Raw genomic sequence first — 23,045 nt, 5'->3', positions numbered from 1 at the left:
CTTATCTGCGAAATAATTTGATACATATCAGCATATTGGATATCAGCAAAAAAAAATCCAACATCATGCATCCTTACTCTGTATTAGTTCTGCCAATGTATCTCCCTAAATCCTTCACACTGGACCTGCAAGGCCTCGTAATTATAGCATTATCTTATTGGCTTTTCATACGGGCAGAACTTTTCATTCCGGGCCGATGCTGATGTTTCATTTTGAAGTCCTTATCTGATGACCCCTACGCTGTTATCCAAACTTATTACATCCATATTACTTTGACTGTATGTCGCTAGGTAGTTAGAGGTGTTCCAGGCAGGTCCAACTGGTAGGAGGCCCCGGGGCAGACCCAGAACAAGCTGGAGGGATTATATATCTCATCTGGCCTGGGAACGTCTTGGGGTCCTCCAGGAGGAGCTGGAAAGTGTTGCTGGGGAGAGGGACGTCTGGGGTGCTTTGGTTAGCCTGTTGTTCCCGTGACCTGGCTTCGGATAAGCCATTGAAGATGGATGGATGGATGGATGGATGGATGGATGGAGTACGTTGCTAATATTGTGGGTGCAAAGGGGACATCTTGCTCTGTGGTAAAGTTGAAATGATCCTCAGAGAAGTACAAATGTGCTCACTGAGTTCATGGCAATCTGCCCCCTTTCTTTTTGATGATATTTCCAGAGTAAAAGTGGATTTTTTTTCTTTGACTTGCAGCCTTCACAACTACTCGTATCAAGTTTTCATGCGGTATGCTCATGGTACAAACTTGACAAGAAGTATGCTTCATAAGTATTCACACTAATAAAGACTTGAGTTTTAAGTGTGAAGTTGAAGAAGGCTACATTATGTCCCTACATGCCAAAAAGGAAATGGAGAAGCTGCTCACAGCTGCAAAACATTCACACAAAATGTAGCTGGTGAAAAAACAGCTGTAGGAAAATCTCAGAAAACAAACTTGTTAAAAAAAAAAACCCATTGTGTTTGTTTCTGAAGTTTAATTTTCAGTCACATTCCACAGTCACAGTTTGACTGACGCTAATTGACTCAAATCTTATATAATTTCCTGTTTGTGCAGAACAGTACGCATCATTCCATGTGCCCATGGAATTTGGGCACATCAAATAAACATCCACAAAAAAATCAAGCAGCTTTGAGGTAACATGTTTTGGACAAAAGTGTTGATCAGCAGAAATTCGGACCTGACTGTGGTGTTTGAGAAAAGATCTGGGATTATCAAAACCATCATCCTGAGGGGGCTGAAAATACCCGCAGCAAATCAGAAGACAATCTGTCTAGTAGTCACGATATCTAACAAAGAGGACAGACCAGCATCGCCACCTTCAGTGCCTCATGGAGCCAAAAGTTACCAGACATTGCAAAAAACAATCGAATCCCAAAATTATAATCCCCCTGAATCAGCATCTTCATAAATCAGTTCTTCATTGTATCAGGACTCTCCGGCTGATTCACCTCCATATTAATAACAACCAGCTGCTCAAACAGCATTAACACACAGACAAAAATCTACAAAACCTCACTCAACAAAAAAATTCACAGGTAATACCACACTGCTTCAGTTAGAGACGGATCATTGGGAAGTGCAGTAACGACAGTGAAATGAGCCCGATCCAACAGTGAGGGATACTGAACCAGGATCCTGCAGGTCTCACATGTGAAGCTGACAGTCGCAGCAGCCTTCAGCTGAAGTAGGCCAGGAGGGATTTTTATACTCCAGTTAACCCTCGACACCACCGGGAGATGTTGAATTCTGCCCCACTTTACTGCACGCGAGTGTGTTACAGAGGAGAGACGTCTGTGTCTGAATGACTACACATCAGCTCCGATGGTTACAGACTGAATACCCCATCACTACACTGCGAATTATGTCCAGGAAGTTACAATATGGAACTGTAATATTTCACAATAAATTACATTTTTATCACCTCACAGGCTCTTATCGTGATATTTGACCAAATTCAGAATTTTATTGTGAGATTCACGCAGGTAAATATAGTAATTTTACAGAAGCATACTGCTAAATCACAGTAATATGTAGGCACCGTATACAGCTGTCATTTCACCACAATTTACTGTTAAAATTAATTCAGATAGATTTCTTTGTCATTTTTATGGGGTACATAAAAAAAGTGCTGTTTTGCATTACATGTATTTATATAATTCAATACAATTTTATTTATAAAGTGAAATATCACAAATCACAATTTGCCTCAGAGGGCTATACAGCACTAACTTATTGTGAAAACTAGTAGCCAGTTAATTACTGTAAATGTACAGTCAAATATTTTACAGTGGTTCAAACATTTAAAGGATAATTTCAATTTAGTTTAAACCACCCTTGAATTTACAATGTAGTTCAGTGGGGATCTGTTGTAATATCAATGCATGAGTAGAACAAATTAAATGTCTTAGCAACACTAAAGGAATTAACCATCTACTTTCTGTCCTCATGTTTCCCTTTTAAAGTGACAGTGAGGTTGAAGCTTGTTCCAGTTTGCTTTGGACAAAGGGCAGGGAAACATGGTCAACGCCCACTTAGGATGGAGATGGCAAAAGTTCCCACAAATGACCTTCAACTCTTTGAAACCTGTAGACACATCAGTTTTCTTGTGCTGCATTCAGACTTCTTTTACAAGCATTTAAACCTTTGAAACCTGAGCAAGTTTGTTTGGTTTCTTTTGAAAAGGTACTAAAAAGGCAACAAGCAACTTGGCAAGAAGTGTCAAACAAAAGTGACAACTGCTATGTTTCCATGTGGCAGGGTTAATTCTGGGTATAAAATCTCAACACTTCTTTGGCACCAACCAGGGTCTGAAATTAACTCTTTACACCACCACTCTTTACGCCACTGTAACAGGCGAGTATGTTTCCTGTCTGCCACGAGGCTACTCTCACTAAAGATCTGAGTACTTCTTCCATCAGGTAAATCCCAGTGTTTGAAATCACACCACCAACACAGTGCAGGAGTGATTTAGGTACAACACTGTAACTGTTCGTGAGCGGCCCAGCAGAGCTCTGACCTGAACCTGATCGAATATCTGTGGAGAGACTTGAAAATGGCTGAACGATGCCGGTGTCCGTCCAACCTGAAAGAACTTCAGAGGATCAGCAGAGAATAATGGCGGAAAATCCCCAAATCCAGGTGTGCAGAGCTCGTGGAGTCAGACCCAAGAAAACTTCAGGCTGTGATCGCTGCCAAAGCTCCTTCAACAAAGTTATTGATTTCAGTTTTTCCTTTTCAAAAAGGTTGGCAAAAATTTCTATAATTCTGTTTTTGCTTTGTCATCATGGGTTACTGACGGTAGATTGATGAGGGGGAATGTATATTTCAGTGATTTTAGCGAAAGACTTAAACTTAAAATATGAAAACAGTGATGGAGTCTCCATACTTTCTAAATACACTGCAAATGTACAGTTACTCTTCCTCCTCACTGTAATGAAAAACAGAGGCGTCAGAACGAGTTACGAAGCGCCATCGCAGTCAGAAAGCTTTCTATTAAAAGCTGTTTTAAGGAATGCATGATATCATCGATACGTCATCTGTATCGGCCGATATCAGCTTTAAAATGATCAACCAACATTCTTTTTCTTATTTAGCGCAAGGAATAAATATTACAGTCACTGAACAATATTTCCTGTCTTCATCAGCTGGTGGGCCGTCATGATTAAGAGTATATATGTATAATATGATGTTAATTCCACTACAGAAGAGACTTGATGATGATCACTAAAATTAGGTGAGGAAATAAGTGGATACATCAGTATTGGTTATCGACCAAGTAAGTTGTTATATATCAGCAAAAAATCCAACATCCTACATCTCTAGCTGTTTTCAGGCTTTTGATTGGCCAACATCTTCTTTGTCTTTGCGTGATTGGCCAACATGGCTTTAAGATGACATCACCGCTTGTTGGTTTGACATGGCTCTTGACAGATCCTCTATTGTGTTTTCATGTTCTCACTTCAACAGAGACTATTTTAAAACAGTGCTTGTGAGGACGCCAGGACTTTTTGTGAGAACGAAGGAAAACCCAACTTTCAAAAATACCTGTGTATGTATGTCACTATTGGTACTCGATACTGACCGACATAACCCAGTACCAAGTAGTATCAAAACTTCTCCAGTCAAATGATCGTGCGTTTGGACCTTTTCGTACCCAAACCTAGAATAAAATGACTACTTATATGGTTTTGCTTGAAGTAGGGTTGCAGCGATATACCAGTTTCAAGGTATACTGTGACATAAAAGTTGACGGTTATCATCGGTGTACATTTGTTAGCTACAAGACAAGACGGAGAGTCTCTCCTTGATTAAGAGGAGACTTTTTACACAGACTTCCATGAACAAAATGTTTCAAGTTTCAATTATGGTAATAAAACATTTGTTCAACCAACAATGTCCCTTCTGTTTTCATTCCTTTAAGGATCATTCTGACTGATGAGAAGATAAATTCTGTGATACCATGAAATTGTGATTTTTTTTCTCTAAGATGATTATCGTACCGTGGAAATCTCATACCGTGGCAACCCTAATGTGGACAGATATTTTTTTAAAAAGGTGCTTCTGTGGATGCCAGGAATTTTTTTGACGGAAGAAAAACCCTAAGAAAAACACCTGTGTATGAGTGCACTAGGTAGGGCCGGCATCTGTACTCAACACTGACTGAAATAACCCAGTACCAAGTAGTATCAAAACCTCTCCAAACGATCCTGCGTTTGAACCTATCTGTACCAGGACCTAGAACAAAGTGACTACTTGTTTAGTTTTGCTTGAAGTCAATCAGCAATCTTCACTTTTATGCAACGTGTGATTGACCCACTACGGCAGCAGCTACAGCTCCTACAGTCAGTGGTGAGATGAATTCAAGGGCAGTGTATCTGACACGAAATGGTTCAATGTATGGCATCATTTTATGCAACTGAATACTTCTATTCACATTAAATGAAGTAGAAATAAAAGGTATTAGATAAAGTACTCCATTGGTGTAACTTTCGTGGTACTGGGATTTATTAAACAATACCCAGACCTGGCACTGGGCCTTTTACCTGAGGGATCTACAGCGGGTAATACTCCATGAAGCAGGTCTATAAATACACCTTCAGGGTCAGGGTTCATTAAACTGGAAGTCTATAATCACAGCTTTGGATAAGGAATTTTCATACACGGCCTTGTGCATGAGAAAACACTATCACATTGTAGAGAAGAAGGAAACTGCATTGACCACAGGGTGGCTGTGACTAAGGAGGTCCAGCAGGTCTTCCACTAATCAGAAGATTGGCGGTTTGATCCCCGGCTCCTGCACATGTCGAAGTTTCCTTGGTCACGATACTTTTTACATACGTATTCAGGGTGTCTTTACGTATCAAACACTGACGTTTAACCCTTTTTCAGACATTTTAATTTGAGACATTCAGGACGCCACAGAAGCTGCTCCTCTTTTTGGAACCACCGAAGAATTGCTAATCATTTCGCTTTCAGCCGTGCTTGGTGTTGCCGTGGGTAACAGTATGACATCAGTATGTCAACAAGTCCAAATATTGCCAGTATCACAATACCCGGTGTTATCGTGAACCAGATGATATGTCACAGTCCTACACCACAATCATCTTCATGTTAACTTTGACATAAACATGTTGAACAACTTTAGACCAGAATGTTTCCATCTAAAGACCTTCACACAGATACATCAGATGCTACAGTGGCACAGAGCCTGATATTCAGTGCGGCAGGTTGGTGACAGTATTTCTACCCTGATGTGACACAGACATAGGATATAAGGAGTCAGACAGTGAGTGTGTGGCAGGAGGGCAGGATGGTGAGACAGGTGGACCCGCAGACAGACAGACAGACAGATGGCAGGCCTGCATGTCTGATGATGCTGAATTCTAAATGACTGGTAAATGGGACTGGAGGCAACCCTGAGCAGGAGGCTTATTAGAGACAATCAACCAGAGATGAGGTCATATTCATGTCTTCATATGCACCTGATACATGTGCATGTTCAAGTGTGGCAGGCAGCTGCGGGGGAACACGCCCCACGGCTGTGTAATGCTATATGAATGCCACGCCTTGCTGGTGTCAGCTCGGCACGCCGGGCCTCCGGAGCTGCAGCAGGAGAGGCGCTGTCAGCCGGCTGCTGCTCCCCGGCGGACCTGCGCATCCAGGCCGGGACTGTGAGCTCTGCAGGCCCTGCGGCGCTCCGCACAGCGCCGATAAAAACCGCACATGCACAACGAATAACGGCGCCTGCAGCACAGATCCGCTCCGTGTGTGCAGATACAGACAGTGCTGAATGCGTTTCACCGGCTGATGGGAATCAAAGCCTTTTTCTCTGTCACCCCTCCACCACCACCTCCACCTCCACCCCTTCTCCTTTCTCTGCAGACACATGCAGCCACTAACGGGATTAATTGGCTTTTATTCCAGCGGATGTTAATTAACGGATCCGCTGTCCGTTCGGTCCCAAAATAAAAGTCCAGGATGACGCATCTGTACCTGCTGATGAGTTTTATTCAGATCATAATTAATAAGCAGCAGACAGAGAGCAGACAGCAGGCTGAGTGTGGAGGGACAGAGATGCGGTTAGGTGAAGGGGAATGGGGCTACTTACTGTGCGGATCCGGGGTGAATGCTGGGAGAAAAGCCGCAGCAGCTCCGGGGACACGGAGGAGAAGAGTCCGGTCAGAGACCCGCGGAGACACGGCCGAGGCTTCGGCGGGATTTGGCCCGGTTTAGTCCCGGTTTTCACCGACTCCCCTTTCCCAGATATCCCAGATTTCCCTGATTTCCCCTGCTGCCACTCTGAATCCCAACACCGCTAACACCAGCGTCAGGATACGGGCAGGAGACACGGCGACTTCCGGGACAGACTTTCACAATAAAGCCTCCTCACTGCGATCTGCAAAAATAAAGAGATTAATTAAAATAATGTTTTTCTTACAAACAAAACAGTCACTCATTATCACTGTAAAGTATTTAAATAAAGCCCAAATTAAGTTTATTTTTTGACATTCATTTTTATTGTAGCTAGGTTACATTCTGATTTACTAAATTAAACTCTAAGGGACTGTTCTTTATTTAGGGTTAGGGTTTGTGATGTAATGATAATAATAATAATAATAATATTTGTCCTTCGGCCTCCCTGAGTGACTGGTGGATAATGCATGACCATAAATGAGTTATTATTCATTAATTACTTCATTATGTGTAACCACTTATCCTGTTGGGGGCGTGGGGGTGGAGCCTTCCCTGGACAGGTCACCAGACTATCACAGGGCTGACACATAGAGACAGACAACCATTCACACNCTGACACAGGGAGAACATGTCAGAGCACCTGGAGGAAACCCACACTGACACAGGGAGAACATGTCGGAGCAATAATGAAGTTGTAAGAAAGAATCTTGTGTCATAAATGAAGCCTCCTAAATGTTTTTTTAATAAAGTGATTTTGATGTAATATCTCTTTTATCTCTGTCCAAGGAGCGACAGAAATGTGAAAATCCAACAATAATTTCTGTTTTTACAGTTTCTGGCTGATAAATGTAGACATTTTAAAACCTGCCTCCCAAACTCACAGGCAGGTTTGGAAGGCATGTTTTCTTTTAAAATCTGTAGTAAAATAAATACTAAACATAACCATTTAAATGTGTATGTCCCTCCCCTAAACCAAAATGCACCACCTGCTCCCCCCTCATAAATAAAGAACAGTCCCTAATGTTATTTTGTTTCTCTACATCTCCATTCTTTTTCATATCTCCAGGTTGGACACTGTCACTGTCACTAAACACATTCTTATATTCAACTCGTCAATATTTGTTTATAATTTACTGATTTTATTGACTGATTAATTAGACGTATTAATGATTACACAGTTTTTCATGCTTCCCTTTTCTCTCCATTCTCTGACACGGTGTCACAGCCTCCATGTTGAAAACCTCTGACCTCTATTAAAATGATCAATACATGTATATTTTAAATATTATTAAATACCAGATGTGTTGAACATTACACAAAGTCTAAGGAAGGCAAGAAGTTATCTGGAAATATCAGTTATAATTGTGCTGGTCTTTTATTGTGAAGCTGGTACTCTCTGACTTCCGGTAGTTGGGAGTTGTGACTTGACGCATCCTCAGCTCTCCACCGGATCCCAAAAACTCAGCGGGAGCGCGTATCCATGCCCTGCGCGTTCCCGGTGCCTCGTTTCCTGTCCTGCCCAACCCAGAATCAGCCTCAGCCAATCAGTCCTGATGACGTCATTCTATTCTATTCTATTCTATTACATTACGTTACATTACATTGAATTCTATTCTTTTACAGTATGGTAGAGTATGGTATTTGGTATATAAAAATGATAACAACAACAATGACAATAATAATAATAATGACAATAATAATAATAATATATTGTTTATTGTTACTTTTAATTACTTTACATATTTATTATTATTATTATTATCACTATTATTATCATAAGTAGTAGTAGAGATTATTGATAATAATGAATAATAATTTATGATTATGAATAATAAATGATAATTATAATAATATTTTATTACAATAATACAATTGTGAATCATTATAAATTAATAATAATTATGCATTATTATAATTTCATTATTATTATTATTATATTAAATACCATATTTATAAACATTTAAAAATATTTTATTTATTATTTAGAAGCACGTATTTATATTTGTAAGCTATTTCTTGTTGTTATGTTAAAAAATAAAATTCTCTCTTTCTCTTTCTCTTTCTCTTTCTCACACACACACACACACACACACACACACACACACACACACACACACACACACACACACACACACACACACACACACTTCTTAAATCAGCGCCGTGCAGTTTTTTGTCTCTGCTTTTTAAACTAAAGTGTGCCCTCTGGTGGTCGGAGGCTGCCTGTGTTCACAGCAGTGTGATGACTCAGAATCAGAATCTGTAAATCAGAGGTGAGGACTTCAGTCTTGTGACTCGGACTCGAGTCAGCTTCAAGTCACATGTGGTGTGTTTCTGGGAGGGGAGGAGCTCGCTTTGGTGAACGAGTTCAGGTACTTGGGGGTCATCCTGGACTCGACACTCTCATTCAAGAAACACATCAAATACAACCTGGCTGATTTCAGACAGATCAGGAATCCTCTAACTACCAGTGCAGCTTTGATGTTTTTACATTGTATGATCCTCTCACATATAGACTGCTGCTTAACGAGCTGGTCTCTGGCATGTACAACAGCACTTAAACCAATAGAATCTCTCTACAAGAAAGCCCTAAAGACTCTGGATAAAAAACCCTTCTCCTTCCATATCTGCAAGACCCTCGAAAATCATAATTTTTTACGTTTCCATGAATTAAAAACCTTTAGATTTGCCTGCTTTGTGTATAAAAGTCTCCATGGTCTTGCTCCACTGCCACTGAATGACTTTATTAGGAAAAGGACTGTGGGAGGTAGGAGCACCAGGACCTGTGTTAGAGGAGACTGTGAGATTCTCCACAGGCGCACTACGTTTGGGAGAAATGTGTTGTCTGCTACATCTGGAACAGTCTTCCCTCCACAATAAGGGAATGCCCCACATGCTCTTCTTTTAAAGGACATCTTAAACAATGGCTCAAATCAAATCAAAAGTGCGACCACTAACTGGACTTGATTCTACCTGAACAGTATTTTCTATTGTTTTGTTTTATCCTGTCTGGGTCTGGTATCCTTCTGTTTGTATAATGAATTGTCTTGTGTGTGTTGTCTCCTCTATTTGTATTTTATCTATTTATTTATTTATTTATTTATTTATTTATTTATTTATTTATTAGGGACTACGGATGCAAATTAGCAGCTTTGCTACAGTCTGGCATGTTTACAGAGATGTATGATTGATGTTCATTAATGTGCACTGTCCCTATCCACATAAAGAGAGAATGAATGAATGATTAATAACTTCAGACTTGACCTGACACAAAAGAAGACTTGGACGTTAACACCAACGACTCGTGACTTCACTCAGACTCGAGCCTTTTGACCTGAAAACACTTCCTCTGAGCCTGAAGATGAAACCGTATGTTGTGTGAAAACTGTGACACAACTCAGTTAAATTCTAAAATTATTAGTGTTTGAATTCCTTAAAATCATCGCTTGTTTTCATGTTTTGCAGGATGAAACCTTGTAATTCTGTTGGTAGATTGTTGGTTCATTATTTTCATTTTTCAATTCTGTGTAAAGATTTGTTGATTGTGATGATTAGTTACTCTGTAGATCTCTGAAGTGTGCACAGTGTGACATTGTTTATTTGTGGTTGTCTGTTATGAATGAATAATAAATGTAGAAAGTGAATGTGTAGCAGCTGTCAGGTGTGTATTAAGCTAGACATACTCATTACTGTGAACACATCTACTGAGGCCTCGAGCTCAAGAAACCCTGTGGTGGTGGCAGAGAGAAACCTCCCAGCAAGGTGCACTTTGTACATGTAAAAAGTTTTGGGGATGCCCCTGCAAAACGTCTGTTCACTGATCTGCAGAGTAACTGAAGCTGTCAGATAAATGCAGTGGAGTAAAAAGTTCAGTGTGTGCTTCCAACATGTAGGATATATACCCAGGTAAAGTACAAGTAACTCAAAAGTACTTGAGTAAATGTACTCAGTGAGTTTCCACCACTGGGTCAAGATTCAGGACTTGTCGTTTTAATCTGAGCAGACGATGAAGAAATGTTTTACGTTGTATCCCACAGCAGAACAATGTGGCACACAGCAGAGAGGAAGGAAGAGGAGGTGACACATGCTGCAGCTGTAAACCGCACACTAACTCCCCACTACTGTGTGCATGTGCCTTGCACTGAGTGGGTGTGGGCAATAGTCATTTTCACCCAAACCCCACAGGTGTTGACCTTTTTCACTCTGAATTTCTATGAAAATAACTCAAATTTAAAACCTCAACCGCAGCTTTACATCGCCTGGAGGTTTCAGAACAAAGAGACTCAGACAAAAACATTTTTCCATCATTACATCATCATCACACAGACAGACGTTCATCTGGAGGTGCACTCGGTCGAGGCGGGACGTCCCCTGTTGGCTCACAATAGATATTTGACGGAATTAGGAATTAAAATTTTCCACCCAGTCCTTTAAAAACAAAAGTCATTTTATCTGCACGATCTGTAACTTGTTCACCTCACCAGCCCACAGCACAGATCACTATCTCAGCCTGTCAGGTGATCTGTGGCGCAGGACCAGAGACACAGCGGCAGGTAAACCCTCGACAACTCTGCTTATAAAACCTTCACCAGCAGGAAGAGAGTTCACCATCATATTATGGACTAAATTAAACCTATATCATCACAGTAAATACATACTGAAAATAAAAACGTACTGTGTCCCAGTCTTTGACCCAGTTTGGATCACCTGTGGTGCCCAGTACTGCAGTGACACTTAACTCGCTTTGCCGGAGGCCACATTAACAGAATGGCAGGTGGCCAGTTGCAGAGGCCCCACACAGGTCGGGTTTACACGGGGTGTTTCCAGGGTTTGAGGACATTCGGGCCTCGTCCAGACCTCTGTGAGGGGCAGGGGATCCTCCTCCGACACTTTTTGATAAACAAGCTCTATCTTGAGGCTTTTGTGCACCCTGGCACCTTATTTATATTTAAAGTGCAAAAGAACTGAATTGTGAATCAACTTATTTTCATGGTGAGTCCTGACACACAGGATCACAGCACTTTTAACTCTGCGTGTATCACTTTATTTACTCCACTTTACAGCTGTTCTGAGCAGGAAATCATGTTAACCATTATTAGCCGATGTTAATGTTTTGTTTTTTCTCTTCCATTCCTTTTTTTTTTTTAATGTTTCTTGGTTTTTAACTTGTAGCACTTTGAGATCTTTTGATGAAAAGGGCATTATAAATAAAATGTATTATTATTATTATTATTAATGGTCGTGGGAACAAACTTTGCATCGTAAAGAGGAACATATTTCCACCAATAGCATTTCAGTTAAATAATGAATGGTCAGAAAAGTACGAAGGGACGGAAAGAAGCCTGAATACTGTAAATCTCCAGGTGTCATCATATGACATCAGAAGACGACGCAACGTACTGATTAAGTTGTTAACTCATCAACATAAGATAAGATAAGATAAGATAAGATAAGATAAGATAAGATAAGATACACCTTTATTGATCCCACAACTGAGAAATTCCAGTGTTACAGCAGTCAAGGGGAAAGAGTCAAATTAAAGATTTCAATATTTAAAAAAACTTAAAAAACTAGGCATGCAGAAAAAAGTACAAAAAATACAAGAAACAGCAATAAATAATAATGATAATAATGATAATAATGATAATAATGAGCAGTGGATAAGAAGTGAGCAATGGATTAAAGTGAACATATTTAGTGCAAAGTGAATATTGAATGTGCAAATAAACAACAACATGGGGGACAACAATGCTTATAGTAGTGTTTATAAAGTGAAACATCACACATATACCATAATAAAAGCACTACATCAGAGCAACACCGCCAATTGACGTCTATTTTCCTTCAACAACACACACACGTGGTCACGTCTAGGAAAAAAGAACAGGGTTTGGCTTTACAGTCTTACAGGAAGTGAACACCGGCCTCCTGGGTGAAAGTCATTGGTTGGTTGACCCATCCACCACTCGCGCCACCTCCCCTACTCGGACTCTGACCCGCCGCATTTACTCCTGAGCCCCTGGGTGCCATTAAACAATAAGGGCGACCAACCACGTATCATGCCAACGTGAAAGGACGGCTTTTTACATTGGTGTCCGATGCAGAAAGTCACTGACCAAGCGCCAGATTTTGACGACTTCAGAGTGAGACTGGATTGAGTAACCACCTGTGTATGAACTAATATTTAGGTGATTATTTCTTCTGCATTCGGAAACACCAAATACAAAGACCCAAACCCGTCACTGTAAACTTCAATTTGGCCACTCAACATAAATGTTTTTTGGAAACAGCTTCCACTTGAAACTTTTAGTTTAGTACAACACAGTAACATTTTGAGTTCACCAGACACGAAATAAATGTGTACTGAACAACAGGTTGATGGCGTGGTGTAAGCCACCCTGGGAGCAGGCGAGGGCCCGACCCAAAAGAGGCTGCACTGAACATACCATGACACTTCTTAGAGGCTTATAATGGAATATTGTGTCAAACAAAGGTTCAGCTGCACAGTGCTTATATAGACTTGTCCAAAGTGAATGACTATGTCTCAAGAGGAACACTGTTTAACATCTTACAAAGTTTGGGGTGTGGCATCAGCTTTGATGTCAGCGTGCAGTGTAACAACAATTATCCAGGGCTCCACCTCAATAACATCCTCCATCGGGGTGAGGCAAGGATCCCCCACATCCTGCTTCCTGTTTGTGATGTTTGTTGACATGCTTATGAGAAAGATTAAACAACAATATGGAGACGATGGATTTCTGAAATGGCTCCATGTTTTAATGCTGATGGACGACACAGTTATCATGGCAACATCAAGAGAAAGGCTAAATGAGAAATTTAAATTTTGGAGGGACACCGTGATAAATATGGCGTGTTTGTTAATGAAGCAAAGTTTATGGCTATTTTGGGATCTGAGGAAGACAGCCAACCTCTTCAGTGTGATTCTTTTATGATGAGGCATTGTGACAGTTATACTTCACTGTTGATGTAATGCCCGAACATCTGACCCTCACCCTCCACCTCCCCATCACCACCTAGTCTTTACAGAGTCATCAGCCTCATCTGCCAGATCGCGCTCCGACACTCAGAATGAGTATTTCTGAACACACCACTCACATCATTTTCCTCCACTGTCTAAAACATGCTAATAGAATTTGCCAGCTAATGTCTGTGGAGAATCGTTTTGCGTCCAGCTAAGCCCCGCCCACTAAAATACATCATACTGTTTACTAACAGTAAAAGGGTCTATAGCTGTGTTTGTGTCATGTTTAGCTGGTTGTCTTGTTTTATCTGGTTTTAAAAGCACTGATGGAGGGCCACCTGTAACCTCATTATATTTAATATTTTATATATAATGACAATGAAGTATTTTACTCTGTCTGAAGAACTTGTTAAAAGTAACACAGGACACATAAACACAGATTCCAGCTGACAGTTTACTGTAATGATAAACTTGAGTTTCAGTGCTGTAATTCTCTTTCCTCTAAAGGTGGGTGATACTGTGGTCTGTAATCCCCGTCACCAACTCTGTGCGGGTGTGACTGTGTTCAGGGTCCGACTGTATTTGTATGACTGTCATGCACATATGTACAACAGTTTTGGCATGTCTACATGTATATAGACGTGTGTATGTGTTTATATGTGTGTGCATGTGTTTGCAGGCTCATCTGTAAACATGCGTCTGTCTTGTTTGTGTGCCTGCAAATGTGGTTACATCATATCTGGTATGGTTTCACAGCCTCACACAGGAAGTGATCCTATCTGATTGACATAGATGTCACACATTTCTCTTAAGGTTCAGCGTCTCTGTAATACTGAACTCAGATGCCATATGTGTGTTCACCGGCCTCTGCAGAGAGGGTGGCGGGCAGAAGAACAAAAGCCTCACGTAACATTCAAGCACTGATAGTCAGTCGCAGCTGATCAGGAGGACAAGATGAAAGCGGGGGTCCTGTGGATGGTGATGGTGTGTTTAAGTGATGGAAAGGTTCCACAGTGCTCAGGTAAGAAGACATGACATTGGCGCTTCAGGATTAAATTTAAACTCGACTCAGTGACGTGATGAAACTGCTCAGACTTTCAGAATGACTTGAGAGCTTTCATGCGCTTCGTCTGGAATCAGATGTGTACGTCAGGAAAAAGGTAGTTTGGTCAAAATACATCCTAAAAGTATCTGATAATTTGGTAGCGCTTCCTGTGACGTCTGTGCCTAGAATGAGTTGTAATCTGCTTATAGCACTGGATAAAGGTTTTTTGGGGAGTTTTTCCTTATCAGCTGTGAGGGTCATAAGGACAGAGGGATGTTGTATGCTGTAAAGCCCTGTGAGGCAAATTGTGATTTGTGATATTGGGCTTTATAAATAAAATTGATTGATTGATTGATTGATTGATTGATTGATAGTTATAAGACTGATGAATATTCATAATTTTTTCTGACAATGATCACAACACATTATATAAAACATTTTATAGTTTCAGTCAGTTTCTGTAATTTGAAGTTTCTTGAGAAAACATTACATTCGTGAAATGTAAATGTCCATTACTCGATCATTGTCCAAAAGTTTTGGCAAACTGGTAATATAGGTTAGGTCCCATTAAACAAATAAATTAATCTTATGGTGTTTTGTGTTGTTTCTGGAGAGATTTAATTTTCTTTTTCACTTTACTGAAAGAAAACAACGACCACTTATATTAACTTATAACCAGCTTGTAATTTATTACATCCACCTGTACCTCAGGAATTTCATTTCTTCACTTAAAGCACCCGCTGACCACTGGAAGCAACTTATTATCACATCATAATTAATTCATTTGTTTTCATTTAACCATTTTTACACCCGAGACATCACTGAGGGGCGACCCCATATTTACAATGAAATGCAGTCAATTAAAGAAACAAAGAAAATACAAACGGAGAAAAGTCATAATTTAAAACTTCCCGAGCAGGTAAAGGTTAAACGAGGATAATTAAGATGCACAAATAAATACAGTTTATAGTTTACAGTTAAGTAAGAAGCTCTAAAGTTTTGTAATTAGGATACATAGTCTGATTAAAAAATAGATTATACTGGAAGCAGTTTCCACAGAGACCTGGAATAAGATCTGTTCCCACAGTCACCACATCAAACACATGGAGAGAGTTCAGATGGAAACTTATCGTATGCTTCTTCAGAACGCCTCAAATAACGTGTAAATGTGGTGCTTCTACGCCTGGTGCTGACTGGAGAGCAGGCAGAGAGGTGCTGGCTGACGGTGTCTGCACATTCTGGGCATGCCAGATGCTTTAGACCTTTTGATTTGACCAGTTGAATAGGAAACAGAAACCATGGTGGAGATGGGTTTGCCTTTTTTAAGGGAAATATATAGAAAATTGCACCATTTTTGATTTTTTAACCTGAGTTCATCTTTGAACACGTATTTCCAGGTGGCACATGGGCCCCTCCACCCACAGGCCCCGGTCCAACTGCACTGCCTGCACTGTGTATGTTTACACCCCTGCTGATAATTTCTGTGTTCATGTCAGTAAAGACGGTTTCTCTTTGCATCGCAGTGCTTCATAAACTTTAGTGTCAGTAAGAGGATATAAATAACAACAGCAGAACAAAATTAAAGTGACAGTGCTTGAAACTTTTGGGAGGATTATTTAACCCTTTGAAACCCAGAGTGACTTCACTTTTGTTGTGCTGCTTCAGACGCCTGTCACAAGTATTTAAACCTTTGAACTCATAGGGACAAAGGCAATGAGCAACTTGGTAAGAAATGTCCCACAAACTGCAAAAAATAAATAGATTTAGAAAATTAAATAAAAATAAACAGGGAAAAAAGGAAAAACTATATTTATGCTTATTACATCTTTAAATTATGTTACAGAATTATTCAAATTACACATATTTTTTCACATATTTCCCTCTTTGTTTTTTGCTCTTTATTAAAACTAATTTTCTCATTTCTTGCATTTTTTTGGGTAATTTCTGTTTTTGAGGCCAATTTCTCCACATTCCAGAAATAAAAACATAAATAGAACAAACGCCTGTTCCCTACATTATCGCTGACTTTATCCAGCGTTGTCCTTTCGGGAAGTTTTCCATCCATCTGGGCTGCTTGTTTTCTTACTGGGCGAATAAACTGGGCTGAACTGGGTCGTCAATACAAAGTCAGACCACAGTCTGATCAATCTGCTTTCTCTCTCCTCCACTTGGTGTCATATAGATAAACAGGGTGCTGAGTTTAGTCGACTTGACTCACAATGAAAACAGCTCAGCTCATTACAGCCATGCTGTTTCTTGTCTGTCTGTCAGTTGGGCCGTCACGGGTCATCACGGTGTCGAAGCTCAGTAAGGTATCCATCTCCTGTCCGTCTGTCACTGCCAACATCTCAGAGCTTCAGTACCAGCTTGTCTTCAATGGCAGGAACATCAGCCAGATATATCTGGAAAAGGTAAGTCAGTGTGTGTGTGTGTGTGTGTGTGTGTGTGTGTGTGTGTCCAGTAATATACTTCTGTGTGTATGAGCTGTTAGAGAGGTCTGTGGCCTGTGGGTGACAGTGGTTACCAGATTTTGTTTCACAGGGAAATAAAAGTAAGACACAGTGAGCTCGACTCAGTCAGACCTCGTAGAGTCGGTGCTGCATCCTTAATGTAGATAATAAAAAACTAAAAGGCAGCAACTCTAATTATTTTTAACCATTTAAATATTGTTACACAGCGATTTCAGGCGAGGCGCTCCTCCTCAGTGTTTTTGTATCCTGTCAGTGTCACCAACTGTGTGTGACATTAAGGGTCGCCAGATTATTTTTAGCATCAAACACTTAATGTCTGGTTGATTTTATATGCACCAACGTATGTGTGTTGTTTCTGCATCAATTTATGGTGTAAATGTCTTCAGTTTTGTCAGGGATGTGCCCCGACCTATGTGTGCAGCCAACATGTTCCCACGTTGTCACACATCACCACTTTGTCAGTGGCCTTTCACGTAGATATATTACCACTCAGCGTCCTCTGGCTTCTGTTGTTGGTGTTCCACTACCAACGCCAGGATGTCGACTAAAGCAGGTGGTTAGGTGTAAAAAAAACAAACAAAAAAAAACACGATGGCCTGCCTCTATATTCATACAGGAAGTGAACACTGGCCAGGGAAAGTCCGGGGTTATTTAGATCCATGCACCACCCCTCCCACCCACCCTACAGGGGCTTTCCAGCTCCTTATATTGCATCATTACCTGACGTTTAACTTGACGCTGTCCAGCGGCATATCATACTGCCACCATAAGGGCCGTCCAGCTGTGTTATGAACTGATGTCACGTGGCGGCGTATCATACCGCTGCCAAAGCTGGCTGACGCGTCTGACGCTGAAATCACTGACAAATCCGCAGAATTTGATGATTACAGAGTGAAAACGGGCCGATGTGGCAGCACTAAAAAGTGAAATAATCTTTACTTTTCTATTCCCAAGAACAAATGACATCAGAAAACTTTTTAGATGCATCTATTGGCTCATTCACAGGGGAACGCCACCTAAATCAAGAATTCCAAAAAGTTATTTTTAATGGTTTAGTAAAGCTCAGTGAATATCTGTGAACATGAGCTGCTCTCTCTCACAGCCAGAAACCAGAGAGGTCTCACACTTGAGATGAGTGGGAGACTGACATTCTGTGGGTTCACAAAATCAGTTTTAACAATCCAAAGAGATCTATTCTGTTGCAGTGTTCTCTGACACAGAAATGTCCCCACATACTCAGAACGTCCCCCTGGGTTTAATATTTCTGGACCACAAGAATGATGTACTGTAGGTGGATTTCCCCTTTAAGTTTAGTTTGTCTTCTTCGAAGGATTGTTCGAGTCAGTTTTTTTCCTTTACTGAGCTCTGCTTATGAGAAGACCAGAGTCCTGCCACATTAAGAGACCACAGCATCTCACCTCTGCTCCTGCAAGTGTGGGTTTGTGTACAGAGAAACCTCAGACACATAGATCACGTGAACACAGGTAGTCCATCACAGCTGCACTGAGCCTCGCAGGCTATGGATGATGCATTCAGTGACACGCCAGCAGACGGCAGCACAATCTGGATTTTAAACCAGGGCGTAGTTACTCTTTAAAGAGTAGCTCTACAGTAAAGGGTTAAAACATGGCTGTTGTGGTCTTCATGATGACAGGTAGACATGTCTTTAACCTCTGACTGCAGCATCACAGCTGGGTGAGTTTAGCTGTGACCGAGGCTCCAGCTGGCAGTGCAGGGTTATTAGACTTGGAGCAAACCTTGTTTTCGCCGACCTCCAGTGTTTGAAGTTTACTTACACTTTGACATTATCAGTTACTTGTTACAGGATAACAGACTAACATGGGACATCTCTGACCGCACCATTTCATCGACAGTAAATTACACACAACTTCAGCAAAGTGAGAGAAAGGCAGCAGTTTAGCAGCAGCAGCAGAAATCTGAAACAAAAGTATGATTACTGTCTGTTTCAGTCGCTCCTGCTCACCCAGCTCATCATGCCAGGATTTCTTCAGTGTTTCTCCTGCAAAGTTTTTGTAGGATTTCTTATTAATGTTGTCTCTGCTACTGTACATGAACAAGAGTATTTCAGAGCTGAGAGAGCCAGGGCAGATGTTCTTTTATTGCAATTGAACAACACATTGTACTTTTTAATGTGTATGACAATAAACTAAACGTAAACTGCAGCCTGTTCTCATTCCCAGGGCGTCGAATACGGCAGCTCGCAGGGGACAACGAATCATTGATTTATAAGAAACAAAACACAACCTATATGGTCAAATCACATATGGCTCAAGCCCAAGCTTTGATCATGAACCCTATGTTGCTTCCTTTCTAACCAGAAGGTCACTGTGTGCTCAGCTGAGAGCTGGTATTGTACCCCTCACTATTGAAGTGGGGCGGTTCACTGCGGTACCTGAAGACAATAGGATATGTAAAGTCTGTGATCTAAAAGAGGCTGAAAATGAATTTCACTTTATGTTTTATTGTTCACAGTATGAGGACTTAAGGGTTCCCTTGTTTGATGAAATGCAAAAACAAAAAGCTGATTTATTTTGGGCGGATGATGGTCAGAAGTTGGAGTGGTTATTTAAGACTGGGGTTTTTAAGGCTTCTAATTTCATTTTCAAAGCCTGGAATAGAAGGCAATCCTTGCTCTTTAAGTGAGATATATCAATGGATTAGATTAGGGTTCACTGTCCTAATCATGAGGACTGTTGTGTTTATGTTGTACTATTGTACATCTGTATTATTGTACATCTGTTTTGTATCTTGGTTGTTTCCTAATTGTATGTTTGATCATTGTTTCTGTTTTTGAGATAAAGTGTCTTATAAGCCCATAAGGGCTGGGCTTCTTTGAAGCATGACACTTAAATAAAGAACTCAAATCAAATCAGATATTGGATTTTTTGCCGATATCTGATTTGCTGATACATAACAACTCATTTGGCCGATAACTGATGCCGATATATCCACTTATTTTCCACCTAGTGTCAGTGATCATCATCAAGTCTCTTCTATAGTTAATTAACATCATATTATACACACAGACTCTGATGGTGACGGCCCGCCAGCAGATGGAGACATGAAATACTGTTCAGTGTCTGTGATATTCAGTCATTGTGCTAAATAAGAAAAGCATGTTGGCTGATTCTGATGACGTGCTGATATTATGGTGCATCCCCAATTTGTACTGTTTGTGTTAAGTTAATATATAAAATGATGGAACTAATTTTCCAAGGTTTTCCTCCCCAATGTTTCTGTGTACAGAAATCAAAAATTTAGTTCAGTTTCAGTTGATATGTTGTTGTGTTGGTCGTCTCTCAGGCTGCGACATGCACGGACATATTTTGCTGCATCTGTGGCGCAGACACTATTTTCTCTGAGTAGATGTTGCATTTCAGTCTGGTCAGAGAGTGAATCAAACTCTTGGAGTTTACATTTAAGTTTTGTTTGGTGTCTTCATATGGTGTTTCAGTGTAGCAGGAAATGTTGCTCTGTGTCTGTCCGTCTCTGTGTCCAGCCTGTGATCACTGAGTCAGCATCTTTCTCACTTTCTGATCAGTCACGGCGGTCACATAGTTGGCCATCATGTTCTGTCTGTTCAGGGTCAAACAGCACTGAAGTTTGTTTTGAGTTTGTCTTTTCTGTTCTGCAGCAGTCTGACTCTGCAGAGAGTTTGTTCTCCAGTCAGTTTGAAGTCACAGCCAACAGCAGTGGAAAGTACGTCTGCAAGAGGACGGTGGTTTATCCTCCACCATGCACAGAGGACTGTCACACCACTGAGGTCATAGTGGCAGGTAGACCAAAAACACAAATACACACTGAATTATGTCACACTGGAAACACAGTATGAAACATATTGAACGAAGCTGTGTTCTGATCGATTCACAGAAAAACAGTCTTTGCCAATAATCAATGACACCGTCCCTGGAACCAATCAGAGCTGTTCAGTCAGGACTCCGTTCATCCCAGAGGTGGTGACGTGGGCGGCATGTGGAGGTTTATTCATCTACAGCCTGTCTATCACCTGCGTTACTATTGCTTTATGGGTAAATAAGGAAACATGGAGTGACTTCACTCAGTGTTCTTTACTGCACAGATTTTGAAAAGTATTGTTAAGTTAAATTGAAACTCTTGTCTTGTCTCTGTGTTGTATCCTGCAGGTGAAGATGAAGAGAAATGAAGAGGATTCAAATGTGTATGTCAACACCAAACCTGGAGAGGCCAGGAAACCCTACAAAGCCTGAGCGCAGCCTGAGCGCAGCCTGAGCACAGCCTGAGCACAGCCTGTGGCAGCGATGAAGAAATATTACAGCTGATAAAGCTCTGAAGGTTGTCTCAGACTCTCAGTGTAAATGACAGGACTGTAGTTTATGTACAGAGTCTGGTAGAAGAGTCAGTGAGGGAGCTGCTTATGATGTGAATGATTTAATTAAATTAAACTTTTATCTTATTTAAACTGAAAAATGTTATCAAACTACATCTATTAGCAATAGCGTTTGTGCAGCAGATAGTGGTGTGTTGCACTGAGCAGATAAGCTGACGTACAAAACATGCAAAAAACTGAAACCTGATTTTTTCAAAATACTTAGAATAATAATCATAATCCAGAGACACACATGTAACAGCAATACATCTAAAACAGGCACCCTACAAGATAAAAAAATGCTGTGTGTATGTTTTCTGACAGGAACGTGTACCTTTATTATGTCAAACAGCTGTTTTAACAATTAATCAGACTGTTTTAAAGGATTTTTTCCTGCATCACTGTCTCTCATGAACTGTGTTAAAATATATATTTACATGTTTGTAATATTTGTGATATATATTTGTCTGTCTAATAAGGAACTTTTGGAGTGTGTTTTGTGAAAGAAGTGTTCAGTTACTTTGGTCTGAAAATGAAATATTAACATCCATCCAGTTATTTTCTGTACAGTCTTAGAAATAAAGGTTCCAAAAGGGTTCTTCAAAGGTTCATGTAAAACTAAAGGTTTAATTAGGAACCCTTTTCATCCAAAGAACCTTTGTTGGAAGAAAGTCCTTCAGTGACTGTTGAAAGCGTTAATGTTTAAAGATTCTCACCCTCCAATATTCAAATGTTTACTCATGTTTCAAACAGTAGTTTTAAATGTAAACTCCCTTGAATTTTATTAGTGTTCTGCCGCAGATGATATTTTAACCATCAGTTGATCCCAAACAATCTCACAGTTCTTCTAATATGTTGTTTTAACAGGCACTCTGTAAATCTGCATCTTGTATTCAGTTCTAATTTGGAAATGAGTTTCAGTTCTGTGCTGAAAAATAAAAATGCAGACCTGTGTGTTATATATTACATATACAATGGAGTGAAAATTGATTTATTTATTGGTTACAGTGAGTCACGAGTCATTCCCCTTCATGTTTAGTCAAATTACATTCACACAGTGTGGCATACATGAGACTGTCAACAGTTTTTGGTGAGAACGCAGATTGTGTGTTTGATAACATACGTGTTATTACTAATCTGCCTTCAGGCCTCTGCAGGAAGCGAACAGAGACTCAGCTGAGAGAACAATAACAGGCATTAAATTCCTTTTTTTGTCGGAACAAAATGAGTTTCCTTGTGACAACGGGGCGTCGTACCTGGTTGGGCTCAGCGTGGGAGAGAGGCCGGAGAGATGGTTATTTGGAGGAGTGCAGAACGAGCTGGTGGAAACAATGACGGCTCCTCTCAAACTTTTTTGAAAACAGGAGGCAGATAAAATGTTCTGGGAGCCAGGCTGTGTTCAAGTTTATGTCACTGGAGTTCAAGAAAACAAATATAAATCACCTGATATTTAATATTCACCTCAAACATGCTGTCAGTCA

At 40.4% G+C, this 23,045-nt stretch overlaps 1 protein-coding gene across 4 annotated transcripts in view; it reads right to left on the bottom strand.

Moving 5' to 3' along the window:
- Nucleotides 1-6,931, bottom strand: part of raph1a (Ras association (RalGDS/AF-6) and pleckstrin homology domains 1a) — a 92,753-nt gene extending 85,822 nt beyond the window's left edge. For 3 of the 4 annotated variants that reach the window (XM_050049423.1, XM_050049425.1, XM_050049424.1), the window contains exon 1: nucleotides 6,615-6,931. The gene's annotated coding sequence lies outside the window, so the exon portion shown is untranslated. The remainder of the gene's footprint in view (nucleotides 1-6,614) is intronic. The other variant, XM_050049426.1, reaches the window with a different exon arrangement.
- Between the last annotated feature and the right edge of the window lie 16,114 nt (nucleotides 6,932-23,045).

Source organism: Epinephelus moara, chromosome 7 (assembly GCF_006386435.1).
Source record: "Epinephelus moara isolate mb chromosome 7, YSFRI_EMoa_1.0, whole genome shotgun sequence".
Taxonomy (NCBI): Eukaryota; Metazoa; Chordata; class Actinopteri; order Perciformes; family Serranidae; genus Epinephelus; species Epinephelus moara.
Note: the sequence above shows the minus strand (reverse complement) of the source record. Positions and strands in the feature narration are given on the sequence as shown.